The sequence below is a fragment of the Nerophis ophidion genome, linkage group LG12 (genome assembly GCF_033978795.1).
Source record: "Nerophis ophidion isolate RoL-2023_Sa linkage group LG12, RoL_Noph_v1.0, whole genome shotgun sequence".
In the NCBI taxonomy this organism is placed as follows: Eukaryota; Metazoa; Chordata; class Actinopteri; order Syngnathiformes; family Syngnathidae; genus Nerophis; species Nerophis ophidion.
In genome coordinates this window covers 1,966,951-1,991,351 of record NC_084622.1, presented here as the reverse complement: position 1 = coordinate 1,991,351, position 24,401 = coordinate 1,966,951, and the positions used below count along the sequence as shown (strand labels likewise).

General features: G+C 40.5%; 1 long non-coding RNA gene across 2 annotated transcripts in view; it reads left to right on the top strand.

Moving 5' to 3' along the window:
- LOC133563757 (uncharacterized) overlaps positions 1-22,191 on the top strand; it is a 41,675-nt gene extending 19,484 nt beyond the window's left edge. The window contains exons 4-5 of one of the 2 annotated variants that reach the window (XR_009809093.1): positions 20,587-20,887; positions 20,964-22,191. This is a non-coding gene — a long non-coding RNA (uncharacterized LOC133563757). Of the gene's footprint in view, positions 1-20,586 lie in introns of both variants that reach the window. The other variant, XR_009809092.1, reaches the window with a different exon arrangement.
- Positions 22,192-24,401: the final 2,210 nt, after the last annotated feature.

The following is a 24,401-nucleotide window of genomic DNA, read 5'->3' as shown; positions in this document are numbered from 1 at the left end:
TTGCCAAACACAGTAGGCAATGATCCAATTAACTCTTAATTTTTAAGAAACTCATTGTTTATTTTGCCATAGGACGGGAATGCCATTGTCTTACATTAGAAGGCTAAGTTAGCTACACAACATGAGCTAACATTGCTAACGTGTCACTCACACATTTCTAATTTATTACTTACTCTTTCATTGTCTCCTCCAGTGCCATAACTAGTAGGCACCGAGCACACCAATAAAAGTAGTTTTTCGGAAAATCCATCTTTTTGTGAAATGTTGAGAGAAGCAGGACTCTTCTTTGCACACACTCTGAGTGACTTATTCCAAGTTGGAAGACACAGTACCTCGAATTATAAAAGGTAAAAGTAAGGCAGATTAGGCTGAATGTTTGTGTAGTGACTTGTGCTGGTTAAAACAACCAACCAGGGCATTTTCGGTCTCTGTGTCATACGTTGGTCGTAACCCGTTTGGACTACAAATGTTTATGCGATAAGAAGGCGGATCCACACAAAGACCTATGGGTATAAGCCTTTACCATATATAGAGATACAGGTCAGAAAAACGTCACAGGACGGACACATTCCAAATGGAACGTTTGGAGAAAGTAGGGAGAGGCTAATTTTTTGTAAATATCTCTGCAATGCCTCTTCGGTTTGATTTCAAATTTTCAGGACTTGTGCAGATCCCAAATAAACATAAGCAAGTACCAATAGGTTAATAGTTGGTTTTGCTTAAAATGGACCCTTTAAAGTGGCATTACTTAACTGTTTTGACTAATCGTGTATGTAGCATATTTTTTTCTCTTTTTACAAAATCAGATTTTTTTTTGTGCAAAATTTGCAACACTTTCTTAGACCTACCAAAATTATATAAGGCAGTAATACTGCTTGAAATATGTATTTGCAGTGTTTGGCTGATAGTCATTAGGAAAATGTTTCAATGTGCATTTTGAACATCTCTTTTTGTGGACTTTAAATGCAATTATTTTGAATTGGACATACAGTATGTATCCATGTTCCTGTGATTGACTGACAACTAGTCCAGGGTGCAGCATGCCCCTTGCCCAAATTCAACTAGAATTGTTTCCAACTTTGCTGGGACCCTAAACAGGGTAATGGTTCTAAAAGGAACCAATAAATGAATGCACATATATGATAATTACTTTGTGTGCAAATCCCAATGCAATGAGTATTTTGCTGTCAAGCATCCCTACATTTGTGAGTAGTTTCCTCAACATCAATATTAAATGTTTAATTTTATGCCACTAGGTGGCACCCTGACAGAAGCCTTGGTTGCTTCATTTTTATTATAAGCTTTGCTGTGTAAATTCAAGATTTTCTGTGACAAAATACTTTTTGAGCTATTAATGTGCTTTTATCGTGACAAATATATATTCACAGAGGTGGTGTGTGCGTGTGCGTGTGTGTGTATTGAGTGTTTGCCTTTGTGACTGAGACAGACCAGATTCCGTTTGCTGTGCGTGACTGAACAGTTTACTGAGCTGCCTGCTACATTGTGTGTACATATGGACCAAGACAATATGTGGACATGTTTTGACCACTTTCTACTCACTTACAAAATGTCTCAAGCCTTTATTCAGGATATTGATAATCAGTAACTTTTTCCACCTCCTCTCCATCACTATCACCTTTTCTGTCAGCCCTCAGCTTAGTCGCACAACGCTGGTTCTCTTTTTTAGCAAACCTTTCTTTCATTCATTATTGAGTCTTGTTTTTTTTTCCAGTCTCAGAATAAAGAAGGGGCATGGAACCTCTCAATATTTAATTATACTGCACATTAAAAATGTATATTGTATCATGAGTCATTTTCAACAATGTGAAGTGGTAAAGATGTTGCAAGTCAGTGGATGGAAGAGAAAAGAGGTTGCTATGTTCTGATATAAAAGAGAATATGTGGCATTTGAAAGTAGGGATGTGTACCTAAACCTGTTTTCATAAAGATGTAAACTGTAGTAACCAGACTGTTCCTCATTTCGGTGCTAAATGAATGCAGAGTCGGCCTCCTGCAACAAGTAACTGAAGGTGATACTGTCTAATATCTGGAATGTAGCGTCCAGAATGTAGTGTTCAGAGCCCTTGCTGTGCCTCGAGGGGAAGCCAGCTCAGGCTATTTTCCCCCAGCGAGTTGACGTTACACGTCACACGAGCTAACTTCTATAACCAAAGATCGGACCGTCAAGGGCCCCATCTTCTGCTCCCGCCCAACTCACACCCCACATCTTGCTCTTTAAACATGTGTGCGTTCAAGCAACACCCCCAAAAAAAACCTCCGCATCCACACACCACCACACGTGCGCTATGTTGCCGTGTCTGTGTGGTAACTATGTCCACATATTTCTAAAATTTGTGGCACTTCCCACGGTCCGGATTTTATTTTTTTTATGAGTTACACTCAAACGATAAACCAAAGCAACAGAATATAAATCAAAGCGTTATTCTTACCGAATTATTCGATAGAATTGAGTAATTGTTGCACCTCTAAACATGTGCGACTGGATATTTTGTTTTGCCGCAAAAGGTGATGAGACCAACTTTACTTTGTGATTCTGCAACCCAAAAGTTTTAGTCAAACTCACCAAATATAAGGATCCTTTTTGGAGTTAATCCCTCAGATATCTATATTTCCACTCGAGTCATCTCACCCATCTACTAGGGTTAAGCAATACTTCAAATTTGGAGTCAGCTGAGTCGGCTGTACAAATATGCTGTAGTAGTTCCACTAAAGATGCAACAGGCTGTTTGTACACTCAACATATTAAAATCATTATTTTGCTGCGCTTTAAAGAGCTTCAAATTTGATCCATGCATCTGCGCTCCAAGTGGGGGAAGAAAGAGGGAAAGATCAATAGCCCGAGGTGGTCATTTATTCATGTTTTAAGCCTGAAGCATGCCATTTATATTTATGCACTCATTTAGATGTTTGTATCTGCAAATATGACTTCTTGTCACTGTTTGCCAGTACTATAGCCATGAAAATATATTATAGTATCTGGAATAAATACTATATTACATATTATTGCACAGGCATGTACACATGGATGCTGGCTGGATTAATTGATCATTTTATGACTGGATGCACAGTCTGTCAAAGGGTTTAAAGCAAGGATATTCAACTACATTGTTTTAAAGGCCTACTGAAATGAGATGTTCTTATTTAAACGGGGATAGCAGGTCCATTCTATGTGTCATACTTGATCATTTCGCGATATTGCCATATTTTTGCTGAAAGGATTTAGTAGAGAACATCCACGATAAAGTTCGCAACTTTGGTCGCTAACAGAAAAGCCCTGTCTTTACCGGAAGTCGCAGACGATGACGTCACCTGTTGATGGCTCCTCACATTATTTTTAAAGGGAGCCTCCAACAAAAAGAGCTATTCGGACCGAGAAAACGACAATTTCCCCATTAATTTGAGCGAGGATGAAAGATTTGTGTCTGAGGATATTGATAGCGACGGACTACAAAAATAAAACCTCGATTGCATTGGGACAGATTCTGATGTTTTTAGACACATTTACTAGGATAATTCTGGGAAATCCCTTATCTTTCTATTGTGTTGCTAGTGTTTTAGTGAGTTTAACAGTACCTGATAGTCTGAGGTGTGTGTCCATGGGTGTCTTGACGCCGGTGTCTCAGGGAAGTCGACGACAGCTTTATGGTCGGCACAAACTCAGCTGATCTCCGGTAAGAAGCGACACTTTACCACAATTTTCTCACCGAAACTTGCTGGTTGACACTCGGTCGGGATCCATGTTCGCTTGACCGCTGTGATCCATAGTAAAGTTTCACCTCCGGGAATTTTAAACAAGGAATCACCGTGTGTTTGTGCGGCTAAAGCTTCTTAACTCCATCTTTCTACTTTGACTTCTCCAATATTAATTGAACAAATTGCAAAAGATTCAGCAACACAGATCTCCAAAATACTGTGGAATTATGCGGTTAAAGCAGATGACTTTTAGCTGTTGTGTGTGTGCAGCGCTCATATTTCCTAACAGTCCGTGACGTCACGTGTACACGTCATCATTACGCGACGTTTTCAAGAAGAAACTCCCGAGAAATTTAAAATTGCAATTTAGTAAACCAAAAAGGCCGTATTGGCATGTGTTACAATGTTAATATTTCATCATTGATATATAAACTATCAGACTGCGTGGTGGGTAGTTGTGGATTTCAGTAGGCTTTTAAGGACCACATTTCCAGAAAGCTGAGGACCAGGGAGCTGGACTTCTCCTTTTACTATTAGTCTTGATATGTATATTCTGGAGAACCAGTGTCCTCTGCAGTCGACATTTGATTTTAGTCTTTTATTTATTTATTTATTTGTCAAAGCTATAGGATCATTCTGCTCCCTCATATTTTGACCTTTCTATTTTTGTCACCTGTTCATTAACCTTCAAGCAGTTTGAGCCTTTGTCTCTGTCCTCGCTCAACAAAATTGTATCACTGCTCAAACCTGCAACATGTCCCACGGACTCAATGCCACCTCGTTAGTTGCAAGACGACGGGGATGTCATCGCCCCCCACGTCCAGGAAATAATTAACAGCAAGGTTGATTTAGGAACTGTCCCAAATTATTTTAAGCAAGCTGTTTTATAACCTCTGTTAAGGAAATACAACTTAGGTTTCCCATTTTATCAAATTTTAGACCAAATTCAAAGCTTATTTTTTATTTCAAAGATTTTAGAGAAAGCTGTGCTTTTAAAATTAGTCTTGTCTTGACTTGCATGCAATTCTTGATGTTGTTCAGTCGTTTTTAAAGCCTTTCATAGCACTGAATCTGCACTTATAAAGGTTTTTAACAACCTTTTAATATCCGCTGATTTTCAAAATTCTGCCATTTTGATTCTTTTAGATCCAACTGCTGCAATTGACACACTAGATCTCACAGCTCTGTCTCTTAGAATAATGTGTGGGTTTAAGAGGCACACCCTTGAATGGCTCAGGTCATATCTGACATAGAGATTATTTAAGATCCAAATTGATTATTCTGTTTCAGCCTGTGCTTCTTTGACCAACAGTGTCCCTCAGAGCTCGATCCTTGGACCAGTCCTATTTTCAGTGTACATCCTGCATATGCATCATATTTATAAAAAAAATAAATAAAATAAAAATAAAATTAAAAAAAAATCGGTCTTTGCCTGGGCCCTGGAGAGGGGGTGCAGACTGAGGCCAAGGGAAAAAACCAACTCATAGCCATAGAACACATGTAAGAGGGAAACCTCAAACATCAAAGAACACAGAACACATTAAAGACATTAAAGCAGCAGATACAACCAGACACTTCTACATACAGCTATGAATAAAAAGTAAAAGAAACATATACACTGTGGTGGCCTCTGCGGTGTTCCACACCATCGTCCACTGGGGTGGAGGGAGTATGGCCAGAAACAGGAGCAGACCCAACAAAGCAACCAAGACAGCCGACTCCACTCCCGGCCAGTGTCCAGTCCGCATGGATGAGCGAGGATACGTCCAAGGTGACTGAGGTGTACGACACCTGTTCACCCAGCCAAGACACCGCGAAGCCTCTCCGTCCCAGCGCTCAGTGCTAGCTCCGCAGCCCTGTCCCCTCATCCGCATCTCCTCCAGTCCCTCCAAACCGACTCCGGTGTGGCAGACTGCAGGCAGCTGGTTTCCATGGCCAAAAGGCTCCCGGGAGGCAGATCCAGAAGTCCACCAAAAAAGCACCACAGAGGTCACGAAAGTTCTACCCCTTGTCACACAGTCCCAAAGGGTCCCGGACCAAAAGGCAAGAAACTATAATAACACATGAAAAGAAGAGGGAAACACAAAAGGAAGACACAAGAGCACAGAGTTCCTGCCAACCACAGCCACTACAGCAGCGCCATCTTGGGGAAAAAAAATAAAAAATAAAATCTGAGAACAACACAGAAGTAGTTTTATTTAACTCAAAACTAAACCAGAAGGATCATGCCTGACCTGGACCCCCTGATGCCTTATCTTAAACCCACAGTCACAAATCTTGGTTTTAGGTTCGATTATGATTTTAAATTGGAACGGCAAATTAACTCTGTTTGATCCGTTTTTTTACCATTTAAGGCTTTTCTGCAAAAATGAGATCGGTTTTATCTTAACAGCTTTGAGCGTGTAAACTATGTTTCTATTTCCGTCACATTTGGTCTACTTGCAACTACCTGTGTGGTGGTATGAACCAGTTCTCAAACGCATGATTGCGGCTTGTCCAAAATGCTGCTGCTCACCTTTAAACTGGCACCAAAAAACATGAGCACATTACCCCTATTTTAGCATCCCGTCACTGGCTCCCAGTTTATTCTAGAATTCATGTTTAAATTTTATTGTTGGTTATTCTCTTAATGGATAAGTGTCAAAATATACAGTACATTCCAAAAGTTTGGACAAACCTTTTCCTTCAATGCGTTTTTACTTTGTAGATTGTCACTGAAGGCATCCAAACTATGAATGAACATGTGGAGTTATGTACTTAACAAAAAAAAGGTGAAATAACTGAAAACGTGTTATTTAGTTTCTTCAAAATAGCCACCCTTTGCTCTCATTGCCGCTTTCCACACTATTGGCATTTTCTCGATGATCTTCAAGAGTTGGTCACCTGAAATGTTTTTCACTTCAGCTGTCATAATTATGATGCCTTCAGTGACAATCTACAATGTAAATAGTCATGAAAATAAATAAAAAATGCATTGAAATGAGGTGTGTCCAAACTTTTGGACTGTACTGCATGTCAGATAAAAGATTTAACTAAAGTCCCACAAGGTCTCTGAGGTCAGTTGATCAATTTCTTCTTGTCGCCTCAAAGATGTGGTTAAAATCCACAGGGGATTGTGCATTTTGCTGTTGCTCCAAAACTTGCTATTCAGACAGCTCTTTCTTTAATGACTTTTAAAACACGTCTTAAAATATATTTTTACACCTTGGCTTTTAAACCAGCATACGAGTTGTGTGAATTTAGACTTTAATTTGCTGTATTTATTGCCTTTACAGTTATAAGGCAACTTAGGTGGGGATTTCAGTGTCTCCCACAGAACAACACTCCAAATGTGGTGTTTGGGGGTGGAGGTTCGATGGAATAACCAGCTTGTGGCTCATGTCGCAATTGTCCACCTATCCTTGGCCTGCTTATGTGTGACTTCTTTCCATTTGTCTGAGGCAGAGAGCGCGAGGGAGAGAGTGTGGAGGACACATTGGGACCCTCTGCTCTACTTTCAAGGCAGGACCATGTTTTGGCTCGTAAGATGATGCATGAATTACCTCATCTATTTAACTTCTGTGAACCCCAGACAACCTCAAGTGATGTTCTTGAAAGTCGCAGCAACATTTTAAGGACGTCATGAATTAAAAGAAAAAATTAAGCGGTTGTCAACATAACCCAAATGGATACAGAAAATAGTAGGGGTGTAACGGTACGTGTATTTGTATTGAACCGTTTCGATTCGGTACGAGGGTATATCGAACGAGTTTGTAAACTAAAGTCTTAGCAAGCTGCTCTGCTTTCCTCCTCCTGTCTGATCAGTGAGCACCCAGCATTGTCCCGCCCACACAACCACCTGATTGGTTACATAGAAAGCCAATCAGCAGTGCGTATTCAGAAAGCATGGCGTTAGTGCTCCGGCGTCGAGATGGGCAGATATGTGTTTAGCAGGTGAGCAGCGGACATCGTACACTCCCCAAATTATAAAAAAACACTTCCCAGTCACAACTATTACAAACATCACTATGAGCCCGTTGACCTTCTAGAAACTTAAACTGCAGCTCAGCTAATAGTTGAGGTGAAGGCTAATTAGCTTTTAGCGTTACGTTAGCTCATTTTGCTGTGTGTGTGTGTGTGTGTGTGTGTGTGTGTGTGTGTGTGTGTGTGTGTGTAATAAAAGTCAACTACAGGCTTCCCAAATGCTGTAATAAATTAAGCATGATGAGTTGACTTGAAAGTGTTTAATGTTGCACTTTTTATATGTAGAAGAAAGGTTTTGTCATTTTATTTAATCAAAGCAACAACTTGAGGCAGTTTAATGTGGATTAACATGGGTAGACTTATTATAATGTTCCCAATGTTAAAAGGATAAAGCCATTGTCATTGTTTACAAATTTGGTAAATAAATAACCAAAACATTTATATTTAGTTGTTTTCTTACGAAGTTCCTGCAGTCCTGGGTTCAAATCCAGGCTCGGGATCTTTCTGTGTGGAGTTTGCATGTTCTCCCCGTGAATGCGTGGGTTCCCTCCGGGTACTCCGGCTTCCTCCCACCTCCAAAGACATGCACCTGGGGATAGGTTGATTGGCAACACTAAAAATGGGCCCTAGTGTGTGAATGTTGTCTATCTGTGTTGGCCCTGCGATGAGGTGGCGACTTGTCCAGGGTGTACCCCGCCTTCCGCCCGATTGTAGCTGGGATAGGCGCCAGCGCCCCCCGCGACCCCGAAAGGGAATAAGCGGTAGGAAATGGATGGATGGATGTTTTCTTACTGTACCGAAAATGAACCGAACCGTGACCTCTAAACCGAGGTACGTACCGAACTGAAATTTTTGTGTACCGTTACACCCCTAGAAAATAGTCATTGTGCCATGGACCTTTTTGTGTTATTTTGCAACTTACTATGATTTCCTGTTTTTTGGAATGATGGAAATCAACCAGAAATGTCCAATCTGGATGCTGCTTACATGACACTCTGCTGTTGCATACCAAGCTAGAACCAATGTTCTAGCTTTAAATGTAGGCTATTTATTATTTTAGCAGAGGCACGACATTACTCACAATTGTTTGTTTTATATAAATATAATCAACATTTGTAGCCCATAAATAAGTGTAAAATAAACAACTTGTTACAGAAAGTAATGTTTTAGTGTGTAAAGATGGCAGGTGTTGCATATGTGGGTTTCAGCTGTACATGTACATTATGCAGAATGTATAGCCCACGGCAATAACCAGAAATAGAAGCAACATCCTGTCAATGAACTGTCAAGAGAACAAGGAGCAATAAGTTCAAATGAGGAGGAGGAGGAGGAGTAACAGTGCAGGAGCATTTAATGAGACAAAGAGTGCACCTCTGAAATTCCTCCAGAACAACAGGAGGGAAACAAGTCATTATTCATAATCATATCTGACAAAGGTGAATGTATTTAGTCTTCATTTAAATGCCATTCTAACCCTTTCCAAAGGAGAATACGTTTTAACAAGGAATTGATTATTTTTTAAAGCATAACCTTCTGACCTCATTGCTCATTGGAGGCATAGCAAAAGACTCATCTCTAAAATCGATGCAGCAGACCTTTAAGGACCCCTCCCCCAGCGGATTTCACAGGCCCAAATGTGTCATTAATGTGTCATTGAGTACATGTCTTCGCTAGAGGCGACAGGATGTACCTCAACCTGCCCCTTGTCGGGTAAGAGGGAGGAGAGGAGGAATCTCCTCCTCAAGCCCCAATTTAGTGAAATGGTGCAGAAAAGAAAAGAAAGACGCCTGACAGTGTATCAATCCTGTGTGCAAAATTGACCTACGAAACTTCCATCTCGCTGTGCTTATGTCAGTGAATGGTAAAAGAGGTAAAAGAGGAGGGGGTGGTATTGGACCAAGCAGCCTCTCCCCTCCCTTCTTGGATGCATAATTCAGTGTTTCTCTCACAACAGCCTGCGTTTCGAAGGGCTCAGCTCCCCCAGCCATGAGGCTGGCAGTCTGTTCATATGAAAGAAGCTCTGAAGCCACTCTGTTGTTCCTTGAGGCTTTCTGGCTCCACACATTCCCAGTCATACTAGCATGATTTATTCTTCCTGTTCAACCATGGCGTGGGGCTCCGGCCCCAGCGGATGAGATGGAAACCTTTTTTTTTGTCCTTGTCAGGATCCAGTTGGAAATTTGGCATCGGAAGTGTGCCAACATCACCGTGGGCTGTGGCAATGACACTGTGGGAGCTTGGCCTGTGATATTGCTGAGTTTACTGGTCCTGGGAGGCTGCTGACCTGCTTTTGGCCTCAATAACTAACCAAGAGAGGGAATACAGAGGGCACAGACCGTACAACTACATTTTGGAGGCACAGGCAGTGTCAATCTCTTCAAATTAATGGCATTACAGTAGTACCTCAACTTGCTACCTTGAACGCCGTAATAGCCACCCAAAACATTAACTTTTAGCTAGAAATGTTACATACAGGAAGAGTAGACCTAAGGGGGCGTAGTATTTAACTATCCATCCATCCATTTTCTACCGCTTGTTCCTTTTGGGGGCAGAAGGAGGGGTAAACCCTGGACAAGTCGCCACCTCATCACAGGGCCAACACAGATAACATTCACACTCACATTCACACACAAGTGCCAATTTAGTGTTGCCAGTCAACCTATCCCCAGGTGCATGATTTTGGCGGTCGAAGGAAGCTGGAGTACCCAGAGGGAACCCACGCAGACATGGGGAGAAGATGCAAACTCCACACAGAAAGATCCCGAGCCTGGGATTGAACTCAGGTCTACTCAGGACCTTCGTATTGTGAGGTACATGCACTACCCCCTGTTCCACTGTGCTGCCTATTTAACTCTATGATTTATGTATATATATCCAATATGTATATAATAAACAAAAATAAACAAAACAATGGGGAATGTGACAAAATCCAAGAGAGTGTATAGTGTGTATGAATTAACTGAGTGTTACCGTAAATGTTGAGCAAAAGGGGGGCAGGGCAGGCTCATAGATCCGTGAAACAAGCAGTAAGTCGGGAGCGTAGGAGGTCCATGTCCTAGTGGGAGGTCGAGATCTAAGAGGCAGTCCGGGACGCAGGGAACAAGGAATGACGAGACACACAGCTCGTCAACGCGGGAACGGAGGTGTTCAGTTTGGAGCGACAAGGACACAAGATAATAACACGGGGAAGAACTCAAAATGAGATGTTGCATAGCGCTAAATCGCTTACGGTATAGGAACAGATGATTACATTCTGGCCCGGTATCACGTGTACACAGTAACGCAGTTTCACGACATGCTAGCTTAGCTGCTACGAAAACAATTAGCCAGTCACTGGGGATTTAGTTTCAACAACTAGATGGGAACTTGATAATAAATAAACCCATGTTTCCACTGCTCATGTTGTGCTCACTCATGTCGATGGTGTCCTTAACGTTATGAAGACATGCTTTAATAAAATAAGCAACCTGTTGGCGGTGAAGAAAAAGATGTCGCCTCATACAGTGTCCGCTCGTACATGCTGTTCCTGACGAGAAAAATATAAATCTATTATTGCTGGTCAGCAGACAATTGCTGCTATATTTTTGTGCTTCCACTGCTAATGATCAAGACTAGCGGTTGTATTCAGCATCGCCTCTGCAAACTTCAGTCTCTTTTTTTTCTCCAGTGCGGCTCAACCCATAAACATTTCAGAGGACAATTTCATGTACTTTAACATTTGCACTACTCTTAACAAAACCGGTACATCGATTGTGCTTCATTGAGTTTGACTGATTTTAGGTGGTATTTGTGCTGTTACAAAATGTAATTTCTTTAAATATTTATTAGTATAGTATATGGTCATGTCCTCGTTTGATTTCAGACACACTTTCCGCATGAATTAATCCATTTTAGAAACATAATATAAGAACTACAAATAAATAGACCCATTTTAAAAGGGGCTCAGCTGTTAGCAACTTGCTTAGTTACATATAGTACAGGCCAAACGTTTTGGACTCCCCTTCTCATTTAATGTATTATCTTTAATTTCATAACTATTTACATTGTAGATTTCACTGAAGCATCGAAACTGTGTATAAACACATGTGGAGTTATGTACTCAACAAAAAAAAGTGAAATAACTGAAAACCACATTTTATATTCTAGTTTCTTCAAATTAGCCACCATTTGCTCTGATTACTGCTTTGCACACTCTTGGCATTCTCTCAATGAGCTTCAAAGGTAGTCACCGGAATTTGTTTTCATTTCACAGGTGTGCCTTACTAGGGTTGATTAGTGAATTTATTGCTTCATCATTGGGGTTGGGACCATCAGTTGTGTTGTGAATGAGAATGTGAGTCAAACTTTTTGGCCTGTACTGTATATCAAACAACAAAAACATCTACGATCAATTTTGTCTCCGTTGGAGAGTCAATTTATACAATGCCGTAGTATCTAACAAAAGGTTTAATGCGTTTAAGCAGGGCCTCTGTTCCCCTGGGTTTTGCTGATGGCTAAGTTGTGACGTCAGTGAGAGGCGGAAGCATTTAAGTTGAGTTCCTAGTCGGAAGGGGGGTTAACTACAGACTATGCAAATCAACAAAAAAGGTGGGATAAAATATTATTTTCATATAATCTTGGCAAGTAGATAACACCGACATGCAGTCACATGTTGATAAATAACTTTTTTTTATGCAGCTCTGAATCAACCAGCGAGTGAGCAGGTGTTCCTAATGTTGTGACCGGGTGCATTTATATAATTGTTATTGGAGTTTATTTTGACGTCAGTTTTCATTGTGAGATTTTTTTTTTTTTTTTTCATGGCCTCACATAAGATGCAAGCAAACTTTGTTTTGTGTCTCTTCTTGGCCGCTTTGTCCCCCCAGTTGCTGCTGATATTTCCTTGACATCACTGCCTAGGTCAGACATTCAACATTTAACATGACGGCTCGTTAAATAGCTTGGTGGAAATAATGGCGAGCAGAAGGGGCCGTGCTGGCTTGCGGTGAGCAGGCACAGGCTTATGACCCTCATGTGTCATCTTCAGCTGATGATGAGATCCCTTCTTGAAATTCATAGACAGTCCCATCCATCCAGCCATTTTCTACCGCTTATTTCCTTTGGGGTCGCGGGGGGCGCTGGCGCCTATCTCAGCTACAATCGGGCGGAAGGCAGGGTACACCCTGGACAAGTCGCCATCTCATCACAGGGCCAACACAGATCGACAGACAACATTCACACTCAAATTCACACACTTGGGACCATTTAGTGTTGCCAATCAACCTATTCCCCAGGTGCATGTCTTTGGAAGTGGGAGGAAGCCGGAGTACCCAGAGGGAACCCACGCATTCACGGGGAGAACATGCAAACTCCACACAGAAATATCCCGAGCCCGTATATTGAACTCCAGACTACTCAGGACCTTCGTATTGTGAGGCAGACGCACTAACCCCTCTGCCACCGGGAGCCCCATTTACTTGACAGTAAATTAATTTTAAAAAAATTACCAAAATGTTGTTTATCACCATAATATCTTTGTTATTGTGGTTCCTCAATTTTCTCGTTAATATAAAAAGGGTTGTCATTATAGTCAAATATTTTACAGGCTTTTAACCGGAGAAGTAGTGTTATATACCGTTGAGTTGTTGCTCTAAAACCAAGACTAGCAAAAATAAAAGTATGGTCTGCAGTGTCAATGTAACAATAACAGGAGGGATCCAAAAGTTTGATTGACAAAAGTGATGATTGACCACAGTCTACGGGGACATTGCGGTAATTGAACAAAGTTGATAGACTGCAACTTTATTTTCTTAAATTTGGTCAGTTTGAATGAAGTGGCTCAATTGCAAATTCTTGCAGGGTCTGAATATTGAAGAGCTTTTTGCACTGATTTAATTATTGCTCATGGTTTATTTGTGTTGGACATGCTTCATAAATTGGATTAACGGACAAATATGGTTACATTTACACCATGTCAACATGTCTGAAAGGGAGTAGGAAGAATCTGACCATATTTATTCCTAACCTTTCTCCATGTGTTCTAAAGATCCACAAAACTTGTTTTAAAACCTGTGTAGACCTGGCATTCCAGGCTATAGATTACAGACTCTTTAGTTAATGCAACTTTTAACTATCAATTTTAATCCAGTTTGTATCCTTTTTATGATTTTGACCTTGTTGTTTTAATTGAATTGTTTCACTTCACCTATGTTTTGTACAGCGCTTTGTGATTTTATTTGTGAAAAGCGCTTTAGAAATAAAATATTCTTACTTACATATCTAATATTTTTACACAATGTGTTTAACATGTAGAGGCTTTGAAGCATATGTGCAGTCAGTCATTAAAAACATGTTTACCCACTTTATTCAAGGGTTACCATTTTCTAATTGGGACAGAAAAAGAAATAAAATAATGTTAAATACTATAAAACAAAAAGCAAATAGGAGTGGAAAAAACACTGGATTTCTCTCCACACTCTTGTAGATGTCTCGAGGTGACTGCGTTGCTTACAAATTGATCCCAGAGACAAGAGACAGCATGCAGCTATAAAAATCATTTATATAGCACAGAAATTAGTGCAGCTAGGGTGTGCACAAAAAAACAATGCATGTGTCAGTAGCATAGCCACTATCGATGAAAGGTGGTTCAGTTTTCCAGAGGAACAGGGCTGGCAAAGCAGAGGAAAATAAACACAAATCCAAAGCTGTCATGACAGCATCTTTATTTTGTTTTTAGTAATTTTATAATAAATTAGAAACCATTGACAAAGCAGTGTTACGCTCAAGTTTAAATGTTGCAGGTTAGGTTTTGCTCTGCTTACGCCATAACTGAGCTGCAAATTGTGGGACTTGGTCATTAGCTGACAGTCATTAGCATCTTGTTTAATTGAACTCATTTACAGGCTGCGATAATCTGCCGAGGTGACCTTGATTCTGCATCTTTATAATGGTTATGCCAATGCAACAGAGTGTGGCTTTCTCTTTTATGACATAATGAACACAAATTACAATTAGGCCCATGTTTGGCTATAAAAGTCTGCGTTTCGTTAGTCATAATTATGCCGCTGTTGCCCAGAGCATTAATGCGTTTCCTTGCTCTTTGTAAACCTATGGCAGGACAACAAGAACTAACAGGGAATGTTCCAGGGGAGCTCAAATCTATCTTCTCATCTTTTTTCCCCATTTGGCTAATAATTGCTCACTGTATATAATCTCATCACATCTGAGTGTGAGGAGGGCAACTATAAATCGGAGGCACTAGCAAATGCTTTTTGGAGGAGCTAAGAGGGAGGAAGGGATGCCTGATGCCGTGATAGATTAATGAGGCATGGCTTGTTTGTGTGGGCTTTGTAGTTGTTTGCATACACTATGTGCCTGGGTCTGATCCCAGCTATTTGCCTTTAGATCCCTTTCATTCACTAAATTGCATAAATTAAAGCGGATGTTTTGCGGGTATTTCTACAAAAGTAGTGCGTTTTGTTACTTTTGTTAAAGCAGTGCCAGGGGCTTGTTGAAAAGTAGATCTTCCACCATGGCCCCCAGCTTGAATCTAACCATGTGATGGAGAGTTGGATGAATTAAGGCATAAGAACAATTCAACAGCCATGCATGAGCGTAGGAGAGTGCCTGGAGATGTGGGCAACCACAGAGTAGAGGTCATTATTGGAACTGCTGCAGTCACACTTACAGAGGAGAACAGATATTTCTGAAAAAAATGATAAAAATAGAAAAATATCTATTGTTTGGATGTAGTCATACACATGCTTGGATTGGCAGACACGTGTGATAAAAACGAACAAAGAACATAAACTCTAAGTATAGTCAATGGCCATTTAGAGGAAGAGATGACAGCTGATAAAGGGAAGGTGCTGATTAAATGAGCAACATGCTGGGAGGTTGGGGAGAAGCGAGTGGGGGAGGCCCATTGCCGATTGGTCCAGCGAATGTATTTTGTGACCGTTAGCCTTTAATTGAGTGGACGAGTGTTTGATGGCCTGTCGGTGAAAATGCATGCGCTTGTTTCTGGTAATGTGTATTTTCGCCTTGATATTGATGATTACATTGAAGTGCTTGCATGAGGCCTTGCTCCCTTTTCCATTGCGAGTTTACTGTAAATGCTACAATTATAGTCAAAGCATGTTTTTACCGTATTTTTCCGACTATAAGGCGCACTTAATATCCTTTCATTTTATCAAAAATCGACAGTGCACTTATGTATGGCATAATTCTGGTTGTGCTTACCGACCTCAAAACTATTTTATTTGGTACATAGTGTAATAAGTGTGACCAGTAGATGGCTGTCATACATAAGAGATATGTGTAGACGGCAAGATGACGCCAGTAAACACCAAAACTTCAAATGTTCCATTGAGAATATAGAACATTACACACAGCGCTCAAAAATCTGTCAAAATGTTTTTAGTACGACTTTGGTAAGCTATGAAGCCGAACCGCCTGATGGATTGTCGGCGCATTAAACATACGAGTATTATTATGGTTTGTGTATAAAGACCTGAAAAATGGCACATATTCACATTCTTATGTTAAACCAACTTTTCTTACCTTCTGGTACCTGCTGATGTGTGTTTGGGATCTGCATAAGTCCTGAAAATGTGCGCGTTTCCGCCATTGTAGTCCGTAGAGACACCCTCGACGATAAGTTTTTTCTTTTTCTCTTCCTTCTTATGTGCCATTCATCTTCCACTGTTGCCATTTCAAATATAAAGTAGTGTAAAGTTATTATCTGTCAGCAGACTAGCTATCAAAGCACTAAAACATACCGGTGTAGCGGCTTTACATAATTCACCCACGGAACTTTAGTTATTAGAGAGTTCCGGTCGGACGGTTTTTCACGGGACACATTTCCGTCGTCGATGTTGCTTTATTGAGCCACGGATGAGGAGATGCTGCTCCGTTATTGATTGAAGTAAAGTCTAAATGTCTTTAAAACAGTTAGCTCCATCTTTTGACACTTCTTCCACTCCCGTCCTTGCACGCTACAACGAAGATGACGGGTAGAAGACGCTGTCGAAAGTGAGCCACGTAAGTAAGACCGCCCGAAAAACGGCGCATCCTGAAGAGACGCTCAGAAAGCGACTTGAAAATGGTCTGTAAAACATCATCTATGCAACATTTTCACCAAAGAACTAACATCACTTGTTATGTAAACCACAAGGAAGTCTTTTAAATTTAGAATAAATCATATGAGCCCTTTAATACGCTTTATAATCCGGTGCGCTTTTTATATGAAAATAGTCCTGAATAGACCCACTCATCAGCTGTGCGTCTTTTAATCCGGTTTGATTGATTGATTGAAACTTTTATTAGTAGATTGCACAGTTCAGTACATATTCCGTACAATTGACCACTAAATGCTAACACCCGAATAAGTTTTTCAACTTGTTTAAGTCGGGGTCCATGTTAATCAATTCATGGTAATGAATGTGCCCTATTGTTTTTAACTCTGCCATCCCTGGTAGTCACCATGTTCACGTCGTAAATGTCCGGGAGGAGGAATTTGACTGAATTATGATAGTGTTAACACAGTATTGTCAAAGATTTAGCCGTGCAAATGTTTTGAACACGGTCCACTTCAAACTACCAAGACCGCAAAGAAAATTAAACATGTTTCATTTTATTGTCTGGTCCCTGGGGTTTTTGGGGTTCATGGCGAATGAGTGACAAATGACCAAGTTTTGCCATTGCCGTCTAAACCGGCAATGTGTGAATGTTCCTTAAGGAGCAAACTGCTCAGCCAGCAACAATGGTAGGGCTGTCTTCAACTAAGAATTGTTATCGTCAAATCCGAATGATTAAATTTTGCTCGCGGTTTACCTTAAGTCGCATTTATGGTATTTTTTATACAGTTAACTAAATAAAGTTATATAAGGAATATAGTCTTTCATTAAAGGGGACCTAATGGTTCTAATCTAGAATTATCACACTTTCTTGTGGTCTAGATAATTTGTATTTGATATGTTTTAGTGTAAATTTGTGTAGTGGAAATTTAGAAAAGCATGGAGGCCTACACCTTTTTTGTGTGTGCCTGGGTCATGGAAAATAGTATCAAGACTCATGCATAAATATGCATCGTTTTGCTCGGGTAAAGTTGGATTTCATGGTTTGACTTCATGTCAACCATCATGTTTGTTGTTGCTGTTGCATGCGTTATTTACAAGGACGCATGTTTTTCCCCGTCTTTATCAACATATATGTATAGATATCAACGTTGTGTATGTGCGGAAAGCTTAATTTATGATTGCTGTCTTTAATAAAAACATAACTCTTAGATTTTGCTCACAATTTATTTATATAGGCTCACCGAATTTGTGCTTTTCGAAACACTTGTAGTAAACCTATTTATGAAATACAATTAATATCAAGATAACACTTAAATAGGAAACGTTAAAAGTATATCAAACAGACCTTTAAATAAGTGATCAATTCATTTTACCACGAATTGATTAACGTGGACCCCGACTTAAACAAGTTGAAAAACTTATTCGGGTGTTACCATTTAGTGGTCAATTGTACGGAATATGTACTGTACTGTGCAATCTACTAATAAAAGTATCAATCACCGTAAACTTGTGCATTCTTTAACTCTGCTCCCTTTTCCTGCAGTGTGTTCCACTTTTGTCAATGTCTTTTGTGAAATCTTGCACTCCTTCGCCCTTCATGATTACCTTTTCGGGGAACTCTGAAGAAACTTTGATCCTTTTCGGTATTTGAACGATTTGTAGAGCCGGAAACAACGCAAGCGTAGGGCGTTTTTCTACGATAAACACTGAATTCCGCCAAGTACCCATTGAGAACCGCCGCTGGTTTGACCGCCACACATATTTAATGTGCTGGACTTGACGTAATTTAAAACCAAGCAACTACAATTAGAGGGTTCATTGTGACATTCGCTATGCCAACCAACGGTGGGGAGGCTCGTAACCCAATTTGTTAGTCGCAAACTAGAGCGTAACAATTCGCCGAGACAGCTGGTATCCCAAAAAACTTGTGAGCTGGGACACTTTTAATTCAAATATACTACTGTATATATGCAACTCTTTGTCTGTGCTATGTTTCATTGTTATACAGCATGGTAGGGAGGGGTTGGGTGTCCTTATTGATCTAATATTTAGTGCAAAGAGATGTGTGTGTGTTCTTGTGTGTCTGTGCATTTGTATGACTAGTTGGCCCCCTCCAGGTCAGAGGACCAGCAGAACCTTGTGTGCTGACCCATATGATTAAGGCCAAAAGTCCATCCTCCATCTTTTTGTTGGCACAAAGATGAAGGGCACATTATCATCTGTTCAAAGAGATCCTTGCCTGTGCGCAGTTATCAAGAGATTGTGCTCAGTTTAGGAGATATAATGTCACGTCTGAGTCAAGGCATGATCCTCATCCATCTGTGAGGCTTTGCATGCCAAAACATCCATGATTCCACATCGCACTTCCATACGCAAAGCACACAATCCCCTCATCTCCTGTACGTCCTTTTAAATAATGCAGTACATTTTAGGTCCACTTAGTGGTTTTGGCATACGCAAGCTAACACTTGGTTTTAAATAAAAGGTTAATGTGCCAAATGTCTTTCACCTTGACTGTGGGCTTCAGTCTGTAATTATTTTCTTGAACTCCAGCACATGCAGTTGACTGTCATTTGCCAGATTGTCTCCAGGGTTCTTTCGAAATGACGTTTTCTTGAGTTAAATACCCATCGAAATGAGCTACCTCGTTAAGATAACAAGTTGGCTTTGTCATTGGCATGGCAAGTAACTACTTAGGTCACTATTTAAAAAATGTTTTCATTGTGTCCAGAAAGCACTTAGACAATTACAGTGAGAAAGTTCACATTGTTTACATCAGAAACAAATGAAAAATTAACACACCCCTGTGAGTGAAGTCCCACAAATGGATATGAAAGCATAAGCGGAGTGGTGCAAAAATAACACATACAGTTATCGGCATGATAGCCAGGTATATTCAATTCCCATACAACAGGCCAATTTTAAAGCGCAGTTTGAAGCAACAGCCAGTTTTCCTAGCTACCAGCTGCACACACATTGCTAAACAAGCGCCATCATATCAATCAATCAATGTTTACTTATATAGCCCTAAATCACTAGTGTCTCAAAGACTTATGTGTATGTCCATCCATCCATCCATCCATCCATTTTGTACCGCTTATTCCCTTTCGGGGTCGCGGGGGGCGCTGGCGCCTATCTCAGCTACAATCTACAGGAAACATTTTATTTTGATCAATGTAGAGATTATTTGTGATGTGCAAATTCAATGAACCACAATTGTAGCGATGTGGCCTGGTTTTTGATTCTTAAATCATAAGTAACAGCATGTTGAATTCCTGTGATGCACATTGAGCATATGTGCCCCCCGAATTTGATATTCTGTCTTTACAACATCATTACGAGTCAGTTATTAAAGTTAGTGACTTGCTGTTTTTTCTTGTTAAACTACACCTTAAGATATTTCAAACAAGCCCCTGATTGCTAACATGACTCTCGTCAGACCCTTGTAGTTCACTGAGCTACACACAAGGATCTGGGCTTGAAGGCATTGCAAAGTCCTTCCAGGTAGCAAAAAATGATGAACCAATCAGAATCGCTGGGCGGGGTTTCATCGATGTGACGTAGCGCAAAAGCTACTGCTTGATTCAAACAACAATGGTGGCATGCAGCCCAAGCTGCTATTCCAACTGTTTTATCAAACCTAGTGAATATTAACTATTTAAAAGATGAACAAGAGAATTTTTCGCTCTTTCGTTATCCAATATGTCGGCTATTCTGTTTTGGATTTCGCAGCGTCACTCATCAGCGTCACGGCTTGATTTCAATGTGATTGGTTGAAGTAGCATGTCATTCAAGATAACAAACAAGTGGTTTATCCAATCACATACGATTTTTTTTTTTTTTTTTACAGGTCCCTGCGGCGTTCCCAAGCCAGCCGGGAGACAGTCTTCCCAATGTGTCCTGTGTCTTCCCAATATGTCGTGGGTCTTCCTCGTGGCCTCCTACTGGTCGGAGGTGCCGTAAACACCTCCCTAGGGAGGCGTTCGGGTGGCATCCTGACCAGAGGCCCGAACCACCTCATCTGGCTCCTCTCCATGTGGAGGAGAAACGGCTTTACTTTGAGTTCCTCCCGGATGGCAGAGCTTCTCATCCTATCTCTAAGGGAGAGCCCCGCCAACGCCAGAGGAAACTCATTTCGACCGCCTGTACCCGTGAGGATTGTAACGTATATCGACCAGTAAATTGAGAGCTTTGCCTTCCGGCTCAGCTCCTCCTTCACCCCAACAGATCGATACAGCGTCCGCCTTACTGAAGACGCCGCAACGATCCTCCTGTCGATCTCACGAGCCGCTCTTCCCTCACTCCTGAACAAGACTCTGAGGTACTTGAAGTCCTCTACACAGGGCAAGATCTACTGCAATTTATTTTCTTGATGTCTTTTAGTATTTCTTACAGCCCAAATGTGATTAGTTTTGTGTCATGTCTCTGTTATATATATATATATATTTTTTTAAACAATATTGGACAATTGAATGAACAACCTGCAAGACTTATTTGCCAAGCTTTGTAGGACTTGTTCAGGACTCTCCTTCAGAGCCAATGAAAAAAAAAACTATAACCCATCGATTAGTTCAAGTGACATAAACAATCATCGTTCACTCGCAAGGAAAAAAGCTAACAAGTAGTGAATTGAATTATATTCATATAGCGCTTTTTCTCTAGTGACTCAAAGTGCTTTACGTAGTGAAACCCACAATATAAGTTATATTTAAACCAGTGTGGGTGGCACTGGGAGCACGTGGGTGAAGTGTCTTTCCCAAGGACACAACGGCAGTGACTTGGCTAGCGGAAGCAGGGATCGAACCTGGAACCCCCAAGTTGCCGGCACGGCCACTCTACCAACTGAGCTATACAGCCCCCCCAGATAGTCGACAGGAGCTGTGGTTAAGAGAGTTGACATAGTCTGCTCGACCCTGACAAAGAGCTTCAAGTTGAGATGGTCAAGGTGTTTGTAATTACAATAAATATTGAAATGACACAAATAAAACTGCCATTTGAGCAATAAAAACTTGAAAATACTTTCCTCATATTGTGCTTATGAATACCCCCCAAGAGACTTAATTTCTTGCATGCGTTATGATTGATGGGGGGAAAAGTTGGTTTAACAAAGCCACCGAGCACTCGTCTGTCTCTGTGACAACGTGGCCTTGTGTCCGTCATTTCCCTTTCTCATAATTCTCAGCTTGTTCTTTCACAGCTCTTGTTACCATGACGGCAGCATGAGAGGGGGCGCTTCAGTGACAGTGAACGTTTGGCAAGCGGATTCTGTGTCTAACAAATGCATAAGAAGTCCAAGGCCAGCTGTCTGTGCATGCCAGCAGCCATGAGCGGCGCACTTTGCCATGCTCAGAGCTCACAACGGTGACTCAGAGCTGTTGAAAAATGTATCACACTTAAATGGTGCCAGGCCATGTGTCGTCACCATTTAACTGCATCTGCTGTGGGGCCTGCAGACTCAGACAGCACGTTTTTTAGTTCCACCAGTGAACCAGGCAGACAAGAATATTTAATCTCTTCTTATTTTGTGTATGTGCTTATGTCCTGTAGTAAATTGTGCTAACTAGCAAGATGACGTGCTCTTTTTTTATGGCGTGCGCGATCAAACCAACAGTAAAAATGGATAAAACCAAAACGTTTTAGACCCTTTTTTAAACGCTTCCACTTTTCTGGGCATAGGTTGATTGGCAACACTAAATTGGCCATAGTGTGTGAATGTTGTCCGTCTATCAGTGTTGGCCTTGCAATGAGGTGGCAACTTGTCCAGGGTGTACACCACCTTCCGCCCGATTGTAACTGAGATAAGCTCCAGCATCCCCTGTGACCCCAAAACGGATAAGTGGTAGAAATGGATGGATGGATGGAGTTTCTTCTAAGATTTTGGAGTTTGTCATTTGAATGAGTGGCAGACCTCCACTGGGAGGAGCCAGAAGCATTCAAGGAAAGTTTGAAAAAAAAAAAAAAAAAAATCAAGGAAAACCTCTTTTTAAAACCTTTTAAGTTTACTTTGGCTTTGTTATAGGCAATATATTTGATTTTAGCTGAATTTAGCTCCTGCAATGAGAGAGTAGACAGTCTAGAGCAGTGGTTCTCAACCTTTTTTCAGTGATGTACCCCCTGTGAACATGTTTTTAATTCAAGTACCCCCTAATCAGAGCAAAGCATTTTTGGTTGAAAAAAAGAGATAAAGAAGTAAAATACAGCACTATGTCATCAGTTTCTGATTTATTAAATTGTATAACAGTGCAAAATATTGCTCATTTCTAGTGGTCTTTCTTGAACTATTTGGATAAAAAGATATAAAAATAACTAAAAATTTGTTGAAAAATAAACAAATGATTCAATTATAAAGATTTTTTACACACAAGTAATCAACTTAGAGTGCCCTCTTTGGGGATTGTAATAGAGATCCATCTGGATTCATGAATTTAATTCTAAACATTTCTTCACAAAAAAAGAAATCTTTAACATCAATATTTATGGAACATGTCCACAAAAAATCTAGCTGTCAACACTGAATATTGCATAGTTTATTTTTTTCACAGTTTATGAACTTACATTCATATTTTGTTGAAGTATTATTCAATACATATATTTATAAAGGATATTTGAATTGTTGCTATCTTTAGAATATTTTTAAAAAAATCTCACGGACCCCTTGGCATACCTTCAAGTACCCCCAGGGGTACGTATACTCCCATTTGAGAACCACTAGTCTAGAGCAGAGGTGTCAAACTTGTTTACATTGAGGGCCACATCGCAGTCATGGCCGCCCTCTGAGGGTCGCATGTAACAGTAAATGCAAAAATATAAAAGTTAAAAAGCCTCATTATATTACTGCCTATGCATTTGGTTATTTGATTTATGTACGTACTAATTGATGGATAACTTGCTTTGAAATCGTAAGTCAAGGTGACAAGCAGATATTTAAGTATTTATTGTTATTTTCATTTATTTGGTCATTTATTTTCCACTATCATATGCTATATAATTAACTTTGCTAAAAAAAATGTTTTCCATCACATTCGAATCCCGATTTTTTAAATTTTTTTTTAGAAATGTTCAAAAATTTAATGTGGGGCTGGGCAATATATGGATGTAAACGATATATCGCAGGTTTGTCTCTGTGTGATATAGAAAATGACTATCGTAATATTTGATTATATATTCTCACACAGTTGCTTTTAGCTGCGGGCATTACACTACAGGCGTTTCTCACTCCTCGTCATTTCTCCTTCTCACAGAGACGGAAAAATAGCCCGCCTTCTTACATACATCACATAATCTCGTGCGTCTACCTTCATACGCTCTCGCCGACCAGAGAAGTAGCAGCATGGCTAACGTTAGCTGAGGGCATTAAAATTCAGGCGTTTCTCACTCCTCCTCGTCTCCTTCTCACGGAGACGGAAAACAAGCCCGCCTTCTTACATACGTCACATACTGTCGCGAGTGTAGCATCATATACCTTCGCCGACCAGAGAGGTAGCAGCATGGCTTACGTTGGCTGAGGCAGGTCGTACAAGCGGAGCGGAGCTTGGGACATTACAAGAGAGAGAAGGTGCGAAACTGATCACCAATGGAGGAAGAACAATAAATGCCCAAAATAAACAGCAAGGGATCCATCATCTGGCGGTGGTTTGGCTCCAAGCGGGAAGATATTAAGCAGAC